The sequence below is a fragment of the Grus americana genome, chromosome 6, assembly GCF_028858705.1.
Source record: "Grus americana isolate bGruAme1 chromosome 6, bGruAme1.mat, whole genome shotgun sequence".
Lineage (NCBI taxonomy): Eukaryota > Metazoa > Chordata > Aves > Gruiformes > Gruidae > Grus > Grus americana.
The window spans coordinates 28,661,110-28,673,611 of NC_072857.1; the positions used below are offsets into that span (position 1 = coordinate 28,661,110).

General features: G+C 37.3%; 1 protein-coding gene across 3 annotated transcripts in view; it reads left to right on the forward strand.

The window, feature by feature from the left end:
- PARD3B (par-3 family cell polarity regulator beta) overlaps window positions 1-12,502 on the forward strand; it is a 423,913-nt gene that overhangs the window by 170,212 nt on the left and 241,199 nt on the right. Inside the window, exon 1 of one of the 3 annotated variants that reach the window (XM_054830202.1) lies at window positions 8,697-8,813. The exons of the other annotated variants lie outside the window; for them this stretch is intronic. The gene's annotated coding sequence lies outside the window, so the exon portion shown is untranslated. Of the gene's footprint in view, window positions 1-8,696; window positions 8,814-12,502 lie in introns of those variants that run through there. 3 annotated transcript variants of the gene reach the window in all.

Sequence of the window (12,502 nt, forward strand, 5' to 3'; positions counted from 1 at the left end):
TTAAAAAAAATATCAAGGAAATTGTAAGTTAAGGAAACACTAGTGTTTGAATTAATCTCGCTTCACATGCCTTAGCTCAGAAGCATCATAAAGTACTTGGATGTACTGAACCTTGTTAATCCTTCATGCATCTGTCATGTTCCTCACTTTCCATCATAAATACAGTCTTAACTGACCTCAACCCTCCCAGGTAGCCATGAAGAAATGACAGAATTGTATAAATGAGGACATCTAAAGAAGGTAGTTTTCGGTCTGGGAGACATGAACTGCAGGAGAGATGTATTCTACAAGTCAGGGCAGAGGTTTGGATGGTCCTATAACTTGCATAAAGATTTTTTAAAATTTTTTAAGAGGCTACTTCTGCTTTACATGTAAAACAGATGTTAGCCATGTTATTTCCAAGAGCACCTTCACTGTGTAGCCTCCAGGTCAGCTCATGAAGCAGCTTTTCACTACTGTTTGCTTCGCTTTTGTTTGTTTTGTACTGTTGTCTGAGACAAACTGACTTAAATAGGTAACAAAGAGCAAACAGCTCAGTCCATAACTGCCTTGGACTACAATGCTAATTGGATACTTTCATTTAGTGAACTGTAATAAAATGGCAGTCCTGGAGATAGCAGTGCAGCTGAACCTAGAGGTTTGTAAAACAAAGCTTTCAGGTTTTCAGTCTTGCTGAACATGATCAAACATCTTCTGAGTGTTAAAAGAGTGCATAAATTTTGAGTTTCTTAGCCTAAAAAAGAAGAAAGAAAACATTGCCTTTTATATCTACTCAAAATGTTTCTAAAAATCTTCGGAATTGTATATGATATTGAAATGAAAGCTGCATATTTGCAAGCATGAGCAACATCCTTGTGTCTCACTGGGTTAATTATTGTGTAGACTACTTTGTAACTTGCTGGAGTGCTCTGATGTGATTTGCTTTGGTTGGGGCCTAACTGTGAAAGTAAGCAGTAGTTAGGTATTGAGTTGACACATACTAAAAGTAGTTTGGGACTTGATTTACTTTGCTATTTGGTGCCATACTTTTGGTTTCTGAGTTCTGAGGAACTGAAAACAAGGGAGCTATTTTGTCCTAGCCTGTAGTTTCTCTGCATATCTGAAACCAGTTTTAGCATCTTCTGTGGAGAGGGTTAGGAAACAATCGAGATACGTAAAGGCATACGATGAGATAGAGTAGCTATTTCCTTTCACTTTGTGGTAAACACTTAAATACTAAACGTGCCTCTGGGATATTTTGTTTCTAGGAAATCAGTGATATAAGCAAGAATGTTTAATTTAAAACAGGAGTAAACAAAACTCATGGCATGCTTTTCTCTCACTTTTTTTAAAAGCAAAGAAATAGGCATGTTTGTCCAGGAACACGAGCAAGAAATAGGAGAATTGATAACTTGCACTGTTTTCTGTCTTTTTGAAGAATGAATTACTTGTTCATGTCACCTGTTGCGCTCACATAAGCAACAGTAATATGTTCTCTGACCTTTGTTCTTGCAATTAAAGATGCTGCTATTAGTCAACAACTATAGTGCAATTAAGTCCACCTGTAAGTTACTTGTGTGATTTCCTATGCTTATTTTCTTTAAATGATTAAAAAAAATCATGGTTGTGAGAGTTCTAACTGTGTAAGATTATCCACCTCATAATCTGATCAGTAGATAAAAGTCTGCTCGTTTTTATATCCTGAGCTTAATTTATTTATATGGCTTTATTATTGCTGTGCTATTTTATTTCCGATGAATATGCTGATACATTTTTGCTTCAGATATTTTGTTTATCCCACTTTTTCAACCATGTGATAAATCCTGTTTTCTTCCACTGCAATTTCTAGTGCTGTCAAATTATTTACTAACCAGTGCTGTTATTTCAAGACGTAGTTAGTAATTAACATGAAACCAGATCATTTTATGAAAGGTTATTTTGTGATGACTTTAAAAAATCCTAGGAGAGGTTGAAAATACCATTATGATTCATATGGATTTGTTGGAAATAACAATATACTCTCAGGTGATCTGTCTCTAGTTTAAATTGCCTGCTAGGTTTAAGATAAGCCATAGATAGTAATGTCTTGGCTCACAGGAGTCAACTCAGATTTATTAATAATATCCACTCATAAATTCAGGGTAACACTGTGCCTGTAATTTCAGATCCTAAAATAAGATTTTTGTATACAGTTGCACAGAATTAAAATGCTTCACAGTTGCCTTAATTTCCATTGAGAATTGGGATCAAGATCAAGGGCTTTATGTAGGGCAGTGTGTTTTCTTCCATTTGGATGCAGGCAACTCTCAATTCCTTGAAGAGATTCAGATAACATTTTAACCCTTCTTCACTTGTTTGATGCTGTTTAGGTTAAGATGTTCTCATCATCCCTTAGAAACATCTTCAAGACCAATGGCCTGTTTTTCTGCTGACGAGTTCTTTCTTAGAGTTAGGTTTAAGGTATGCTAATAGAGAAAATTAGGTGCATCTCTAGTCTAGGGTTTACCTGTCAAATAGAGGCCTGGCAAGATGATTTGCGGTGGGGGTTTTTTTAGGCCATCGTGATGGCTCCCTGGCCACAGTGTTGGGGAGGTTTTGTTGAGAATGAAGGTTTGCAATTTGGTTTGGAGAATGCCCAGGGCCAAGGAGACAGTAGGATTTCTAAGAGTAGTAGTTCCTTCCTGTACAGAGATATGTTGAGACTTCCATAGTGTCTTTGTGACCAGATAGGATTTTGAAAGAACTTCACCTGCAACTTTTATTTATATATATACACACACATCTATATATAATATTAATAACAAGTATATATACTATTTTGAGAATTTATCATCTCTTAAAAGTATGGAGAAAAAGGTTAAATATTAGATGTCTACAGGATGATGCTCATACTGTTACCAATAAGGTACTTAGACTGAAGCAAGCTGATAAGTCTTTCATTAAATCAATGCCTGAATCTTCTAAAAAGTAAATAAATTTGCAGCCCACAAAGTTAAGGGGGAATACTTAACTCCCAGCAGGAATGAAAGTGCCTTTAATCTAAATAGGCAATGTAATTTTTAGTACCTTGTGTTCAAGGGCTGCATTCCAAGCTGGGGAAGCTCTACGCTAATCACAAACTGTGGTTCCCTGGCACGTTGTGGAAGCATTTTGGGAAAACACTGGATGAGTGGGTCTCTGAGAGCATTCAAGTCCTTGTCATGCTATAGATTAGGGCTCTCATGGGACCCTGATCTTTGATTTATGTGATGATTTCTGATTTCATGGAATGTGATGGGTATATTTTCTACTGTAGGTTTTTAGCAAAGCGTTTCCCCTGTAACCTTTTACATTCTCCTTTAGTCTTTATCCTTTCAAACAGAGTACAGCAGAAGCTATATTTCAATACCTCTTGACTGCACTATATTTTCAAGAAATTAATTCTTGTCTCATCTCTTGATATCTGTATCCATTACTGGCTAGTCTGTATACCACCATTAGACAGAAGGAAGAGGTCTTTGGCTATTGCATTAGTGTCTAAAGGGGATCATATATTGAAACATGAGATGTGTCTGGGAGTTTGGCATTCGTGGTCTTCAATTGCTGATGTCAGTTCTGTGTTCAGCGTTTGATAAGGGCAAGCAGTGAGGGATGTGCACCTCGGACATCTGGAGAAAAAGCTTCTATGTTACTCTATATGCTTCTATTTATTTCATAGAGAGTGGGCTCTGTTGGTGTTTAATTAGAAAAGCAGGCTGCTTTTTTTCATGTTCTACTTAACATGACTTGGTTAATAATGTTTCTGTGATACCTGTTTTTTTGACTGTTTATACTGTTGGCCACTGTATTGTGCAAAAGCGCCTGTGCATACTGGACTATAGGAAATGATGTAGCTGTTCTACAAAGATTTAGTCAAAGTTAAAATATTTGTCTGACTGCACGATCTGTCTTGTGCTCTCCCCTCTATGCATTCTTCAGGCTCCAGTATTACTTGCACACATGGTCACATTCTAATTGTTGTCTCTAGTTCTGCAGTGAGAGTGTTCTAAATATTCATAATGTTATGTATATATCATGGTAGGTGGCTGTGTATTATTAGAAATCCTGGGCTTTAAGCACACTGTCATTCATTGTTCAGTAAACACAATTACATTGCCCTATCTTTCATCTCTTCTCTAATGAATCCACGCTAATTGATTAATCAGTGCTGTTGCTTCACTATGGTAATCCCATATGAGGAATAGTAGTAACATAAGTAGCAATTACTAACATATGTTGTACACCGAGGAAAACATAATGTAGTACACCGTCAGCGGCAAACCCAGATCAGGACGAATGGAGTGGTGCCTCGACCAGGCCTCATGTTCCACAGCACAGCTCTGTCTGCTGGGAGGGGAAGTGAGTCGGGGGCCTGATTCTAGGTGCTCTTTGGGTGAGTGTGATCCACGGATTTACTGGCACAGGGAGTATCTCAGGCTATCACTGATTTGTGGTGTGGTATGAAAAGGCATGTCTGAGAAGATGTGGGCAATGTGATCAGCTATATCTTTATCAAAGTTTCATCTAGTGTTGGTTCTGAAGTGACTGTTGTCTTGACCTTAAATGTGACTGTGACAGGGACTTCTAAAGGGAGATGAAGAGCATTCTTATACCATTATAGTATCTTACTGATGTTACTGTTTAATTTCCAAAGCAATGAGTTAAGATTTCTGATCTAAGACAAAGCTTAATGCTGGCTCTTGCAGGCTGGGAGTGGTGTTTAACAGGCCAATGGACGGTAAAGATTTGGTTTTCCTTGCTGTTACAGAATCAACAGAACTATGGATTCCTGTTGACCAACCTAGCTTGGTTAAGGCATCACATTATATGTGCCATTTATAAAGAGAATTACCAGCAAAATATCGAATACAATCTTTAGTGAAGTCCCTTTTTTAACCTTGAAAATGAGGTGTGAGTTTTAAATTTTGGAAATCATTGTTGTTCACTCCCACTGTCATTGGTGGGTGGTGGTAAAGATATACACAATTTTAATTTGGATGAAAAAGACAGCTAAGTTCAATAAAGAATTTAGTGCAAGGAATATGCAAGGCTAAAGTATCACTTGTATGTTCAGCTTTTAGATAATACACATTCTTTAGAAGCCTTTCAGATAATATTGAGGACATGTTGGTGTAGCAAGAGCCAAAAGTGTTGATTTGGTAGTGCAATTACATTTGTAATTTTTTATTATTTTCTCTATTGTGCATTAGTGGGGTGGGGGGGGGGGTTAAGTGTTCAAAATTAGTAGTTTTAGGGCTGTGAATAAAAACTGAATTTTATTTTTTGGGGAAGTGGTGACGTAATACATAAGACTGTCTAAACAAGATTTAGATGTTCACTAAGTAATAATTTCATGAAGAAATTATCCTGAGGTAATGTGTAGTGGTTTCAGAAATTTTTTTTGTTTACTTAAAAGGAATATGACCAGTTCCTCTTTGCATAAATAAGAAAGGAGTCAAAATACAGATTTATAGTTTGCAAATCTCGTAAAAGCTTCTGTCAATTAAAGATCTTGGGAGGGCTTAAAGTGAGTCAAGCTAGGGAAGATATGCTGATCTTCTCTTGGTCTGAGAAAGAGATGCTAAATCCAAGTATTTATCAATAAGCTATCAGTACTTTTAAAAGGGGCTTTCTACTGCTTTGGAAAAGACATTGCTAACACCTCACCCTGGAAATTCTTAAAATGTTGGGCTTGAGTCTAGAGTTTTATGTGCAGGAAAGCTACTTTTGGAGACTTTTTAACTGAGGCAATTTTTCCATTTTTCTGTGAGCCCGTCACAAAGGGAAGTACTTAGGCACTCAAGCTGCACCTCTTCCTTCCCTTCACCCATGCAAAACAACTGCCAAGAAAGGTGTGAACTCCAGTACCGTTACAACTACTGGAAATTCCCCCTACCACCACCCGCCAGTGTTAGAGCAGATGTTCATTTGAGGGCTCTTGGAGAGTTTCATGACCAAAATTATGTGCATCAATTTTGATCTCCAGGCCTAAACCAGTCCTTGCTGTTCTTAAAAATAAAGAACTTGCTGTTCGTGTAGGACTTTAAGAAACAACGTTGCTGTTTACGTGCAGAGAGTGCTCCTCGGCTAGATTTTTTGAATGGTTAAGACTGGAAACATTCTGGTACTCACGTGGTACATGAGGTATTCTTCCCTCAGCTTCTTGATGTGAGAGCGCCCTGTTTACTATTGAGAATTTGCTCTCGTACCCTTTTGACAGAAGTTGTTGGCCACTGAACTGAGGCATAAGCAATAATTTTGAAAAATATGTGTGTGCATAAGATGATCCTGTCGCACTTTTTACAATGATACTGAGTACTTCAGTTAAACTGTGCATGTGATGCAGTTGCTCCTATTCTCCTTCAGTGTAAAGTTGCCTCGAGTAGTTGGACCTGCCAGGGAAGGGGGTTTCAGCCAGCTTGATTTCTGTGTTGAACAGCACAGTGTATGTAATCCACTAGTAGTGTGCAGCTGTGATGATAACCCTCAGCAGATAGTTGTTAGCAAACAATTTGGGGAAATAATTTTTTACTCCAGACTGATTCCCAGGAGAGTGTCTATTTCTGCCCTTGGTTTAAAATCTTATTAAGGGCTAAGGCCACAGCTCACTATATTGTAGTTGAGAGGGGAAAAGTGTTGCTGTTGTGGTTCCTGAAACTGTCATATAATTGCTAAAAGCTGCACTATATTATGGCTTTTGTTTGTGCTGTGCTAATTAAACATGAATCTACTTGCATATTATTAAAATATCTGAAGATGTACAGCTATTCTTCTGTTGAAAAATATCTTTTACCAGTCCAGTAGAATACATTTCAATTGCCAACATTGAAAGAAACTGTATGATTCTTATTTTCATATTTGCTGCCTGCCTAAAAATCATCTTTAGCGAGTGATTAATTGCATTTGTAGGTGCTGCACAATTGCATCAATTATCCATTTCAAATGAATTTCATTCTGAATAGTTGAGAGGATGATGTAGTTTAATCAGTAAGTGAAATGGAAGTGTTGTAAGCTGTTTAAAAATACTTATCGCATTTTATGGAGGCAGAGTGATTTAAATCAAGCAGACCGCTGGAAAAGTAAGATACACAGTAACAAACTAATAGCTTTTCCTTCAGTTTAGCAGCATTTTATTAGCTTGCTTTGCATTGGTTTCCATCCTTGATATATTGATGAAAGTTACACTGTGGGAATGTTAGATGGGTAGGAATTTTTTAATTGAGATAAATTAGTTGTGGTTATAAATACACTTGTTTAAGTATGACAGCTTGCATGTCTGTTGATCAGCGTCTTCTCTTTCGGACAAGCTCTGTGATGTTTAAGAGCATACTGAGCAACTTAATTTTCTATTATGGGTTGGTTTTAAAAAGATGTTTGATATTTCATTACTCTGACGGAAAGAAGGAAAGTTATATCTTAAAATAACAAAATTAATCTGGAAATGTTTTTGAGGTGGTGTTATGCATGCTTTTGCAATACTGAACCATTCCTAAATTTCAGGAAGTAGTTTTGGGTGTAATGTAAAGTTGTGTGTGCAGGAAGATAATCTGCTGTTTAGCTTGGTAATGAAAGGTTAACTAAGCAGATGAAACGCAGATATTGACACCAACTTTGTTTTCCTATCTAATATTTGAATGACTTCTGTGTAACTCATTGAAACTTGGTATTTTACAATGTGTAATGTTTAACATATTCGGAGCCTCTGATTTTAATGCTTTTCCTCAGTTACAGAATTTTTTCTTCTGTCAAAGGTGTTTTAAGAACAGATTTCTGCTAACTGATAACTTGTTACATATTTCACTTGTCAGAGTGTTCCCCGGCCTTGAGAAAGCCTGACTCTGTACTTTGTAAGTAATAAAAATAACTGTTTTCTTAATTTAGGTTTTTAGGGCCACAGCTTCGATTAGGCCCATTGTGGATTTAAGGCCAAATGAAGGAATCTAGATACTGATTTTAAGTCTTAAAACATTTTCAAAACTTGTGGTTCACTGCATTATTGTTTTTACAGTCTGAGGGTGGCAGGAATATTGTAATGAGGGGCACTGGTTATTGTGGTTGACTGAAGTTTCCTGACCGTTTCAGAAACACACGCAAACACACAGCTGATGTTTTGTCCCAACAGACCAAAGGGAGCCATGGAAAAGCCTTTGTGAGGCACTGTCATGTATAATTGGCCAGAACTTGAAAACGGCACTGTTATCTAACTGCTGGACATTACATCAAGATATATATAACTTTGGTTGAAATAGGATTATCATATTTTAACCCATGCTTGGTTCTGTTATTACTGAACAAAAAAGAACCTTTATGTGTGTTCCTTGAGCTCTATCGTCTTGGGGATCGTCTTTTGTATGCAGTGTCAGCTGTAGTATTTGTTGCTGTAACTAAAGGTAAACACCTTTACTTTGTAACACAGACTAATTGGTTTGGAAATATTTATGAAAGTGCTGATTTTTAAAGTGAAAAATAGTGCTATGGCTTTTAAAACTCATTCTGGCTGTCAAAGTGCTCACATGATCCTGAAAGTGTTGCTAAAAATGTTCAATTTATAAATATGGTAATTAAAATTGTCTGTTGTGAGAGCAGTAGATGAGACATTTTCTGCATTTGTAAACTAACCATCCCCTTCACCCCCAGGTTTCCTTGCATCTGACTGTTTATGCTGGTAGGATCTGAACTCCCACCGAACCTTCTTGGAAGAAGGTTTACTGTTGGCCAAGTAGGGGGAGTGAGCTCTGCTGCCTGCCACCTTGCTCCCTGACCCTTCTGCTTTAGGGTTTGGATGCCTTTCCTTTGTTTTAAAAAGCCGATGCCCTCAGGGAATACAATACTGTAAATTGGAACTTTGGTCATACATTTTGACTTTTAACTTCATCGTTAAAAGAAAGTTTCGGATAAAGATACTTTCCTTTGGGTATACTGGACTGCTTCAGTCCTAATTTGAGTAGATACTGTGTGTATTTATTGTTCATGTTTAGTGACCATTTTATACTCCAAGTATACCCTGCACTCGGGATTTTCTCCAGTTGTTTATGTAGACTTCCTGTTCTCTAAATGTATCTAGTTCTGAGATTTGTCTCATTTTGGTGATTGTTTAATAAGATTTTTTTTTCCCAAGAGGATGTTTTTGCTACATAACTTTTCTAAAAGTGATATATTTGCAATTTTATACTACCTGCAAACTTACTACTTAATAATAGTATTCTGAGCCTATCAGGGACGATTGAGGCGATTTAGGACCCTTTTATGGCCACTGGTGGCCTGTGAATATTTTTAAAGCTGTCTTACTGGACTAGGTGATATAGTTCACTCTTGCGTGAACGTGCACAATTTTGCTGTAGAAGAACCTCAGCAAAAGATTTCTTTTTTGCTACAAAGATAATGCAAAACTACACTATACCTAGAGTTTAGGTATAGGTTAGAAAACAGATCTGGTGCAGGTTTTTTTAAGATATGAAAGTCCAGGTTTTCTGGATTGCGATGATAGTGAGAAAACCGAGCAATGGGGCTGGGCAGTAGCCTGGCTGTCAGGGCAGCCATATGCTCTGTTAGCTGCTCAGGGCTGCTCCCTTTGTTTGAAATAAAAACAGTTGTTTTCACTGTTTGTAGTCAATTCTGTCTTTCCTCCTCTCTCTTTCTAGCCAGAAAACAATACTTTAATGTCTCTGTCCAAAAGTGCCACTATTGCTTTTTTCTCCAGACATTTTGGTTTTTTTATGAAATAAACATTTTCAAAAATTAAAAAACCAGAGAATTTCTTATGTTCCCTAATCTCAGTAAGACCCATGACTGTTTCCAGCATATTTGTTGTTGGGGTGAATATATCCACGTTGACTGTTGACTTGAAAAGACTGCATGTTCACAGAGTAGAAAATGTTACTGGTATATACTCTGTCACTCTCAACTCTTACACATACACATTTACCTAATCTGAGAGCTGTCACATAATGAATATGAGATTCTCAAGCTTTTGGGTTACATTTGTTTGCAGAGGACTATTATTTAATAGGATCTCTCTCTTCTGCTTCAGTCCTAATTTGAAGAACATGCTTTTTGCAGCACTAAGAAAAATTGCCTAATTCAAATTATTGTTATGTAAATAAATTTAAAAACTTCCACTGTTCTTAGATGCATATGCTTTCTTGGCTTTTGTTTTTACCACACTATTTTGCATTTTATTCCTAAGCGAAAGCTGCAATTCAGCCACTGTAAATCTAGTACACTGTCAGCTGAATTTGAGTCAAGTTTTGGGTATCAGTGTCATTAATTCTGCTACTATTGAAAAACTGACAATCAGTCTGTAAAATATGAACAAGAGATTGAGAATTTTTGTATGTATTGGATTGTTGTCTTCTAATAGTGTCTTTTGTGCATTGTTGGTTTGCTGTCATTCTGCTAGTTGGACAGGAGATGATCTGTTTAAATTTACTGTGCTTCTAATGAAATGCTCAAGTATGAAAGGAATTTGTCCATTTGTAGTGATTGTTACGTGACTGGAGCTCTAATGTCATTCTCAGAGCTCAATTGTAATTTCAGTGTTATGGTTCATGTTCCCTTGATCAGTTAAGACTTTAAATATATCTGGCTTTGTGTTTACTGACTTGAGCATGTGATAAGTTGTGATATGTGTGAGCACTATATGCCTTCAAATGAAAACAGGCAGTGGCATGCAGGATGGGGGCTGTGACACTGAACTTCCCCCATGGCATTTCTGAAGTCTCTCAGTACACTGCTGTCCGGCTGAGGAGAGGGTGACTTATCTTTAGGAGCTTTTAACCTTAAATAAATTTTAAAAACCCCAAACAAACATCAAACAAACAACAAAAAACCAGCTGTAATTGCAGTTATGGACTCCAGACTTCATCCTCTGATTCCTCACAGAAGTTTTATCTTGTGGAATGATGAACATGTAGAAATGTGTGACTGTCAGGCACCTCACAAGGCCGGATCGCTGTTTTCTGACATAAGAATGAACATGCCTTGAAACATTTTTAAATCAATTTCTCAAGACCTCTACTGAAGGTCTGATACCCTTGGTATCTCTAATAACTCTGTTATCCAACTTCAAGACACTTTTTGCTGGTCTGGTCTTTAGCAGGAAACCAAGCTGTCGGTTGACATCTTTTTGTGACAACCTCTTACTTATCCTGGAATGTAGCTGTGCTCTTATCAATGTTGTGCTGTGTCACTAACCAAATCTAATTCTTAGCATGAGATTAGACTTGTTGATCAAAAAATGGTTCCTCGTGGTTTAAAACCTGTGAATCAATTAACAGAAACGTGAGATGAGATTGTGTTGTGAACATCAGTGTTTGTCATTACTGTGAAATCTGTCTCCCAGGGAAATGGCGATGGAGGAGAAGTATGGATGTAACTCCCAACAAGAGCAACAGTAACCAACGCCCAAAAATAGAGAAATAATGTAGCTTATGCAGACTTGTGTAGACTGCAAGGGAGGCTTTAAATAGCAAAACAGTTCTGAGACACAAGTAGCAACTACTCTGTCTTGCACTGAGCAGCACTGTGTTGCAGCCAGTGTCTGGAAGAAAAGAGAGTATAGTTAATTCACAACCCCAAATCTGCTCATGGCTTGGCTATTTTCAGCCTTCCAAAAAGAAGAGCCTTTCTAGCACCAGTGTTTTTATTGGTTAGCTAAAGGAGGTTAGCTTTGTTGGGAGCACTATTGTTAAGAGATTTGTCTGCTTCTGGCATCTGTTGCTACCAAGGTGCTATCTTTTTTCAAAATGAAGTCAACATATAAGGGCTGTGTGTCAGATTTCTGTTGCTAACACACTGCTTGAGGTTGAGTTCCTGATTTATGAGGTTAGTATGGAATATGCTTCATATAACAAAAATTGCTCCTTGACATGTGGTTCCACTGTGAAAAGTGATTGGAAGAGATGGCACATACTCAATACACATTTTTTAAAATAGTTCTTCCATTAGTGACAGAAGTTTGCTTTCAGTGAGCTATATTGGTCTTGTGGTGGAAGCCAAGTCTGTTGGCTTGTGCTCTGATTAACACACAAAGAGAATTGCTACCAGTGTTACAGGTTCAAAAGCAGTGTGCGAACCAAAAGTGGATCCAGCTTGATTTATATTCCAAAGGTTTGCTTGCAAGGCTGGTCATGATTCTTTTTTAAAACGCAAAGCAACCCACTCTTGCCTCCAGCTCTCTTGGTACGTATAAACTGGAAATAAGTTCTACAAATCTTTGAGGGACTGAAAACACCATCTTTCTGAGTAGAGCCATCTTTTGAGAAAAAATGGAAGTTTTAATATACAGTGTAGAGCTTTTACTGAAAATTAAATTATCTATCTAGTTAGCTTTGTTCTTTGGAATTAATTTATACCATTGCTACCTTTTGCCTTGAGTCTACTTGATATGGCAAGTATATACACTGGAAAACTGTACCACTGCAACAACAGAAAAATAATGATTAACTTTAGGCTTTATCTAGTTAAGATCAAGCTCTGAATTGAATTCTCTTAGTGTGTTGACAGC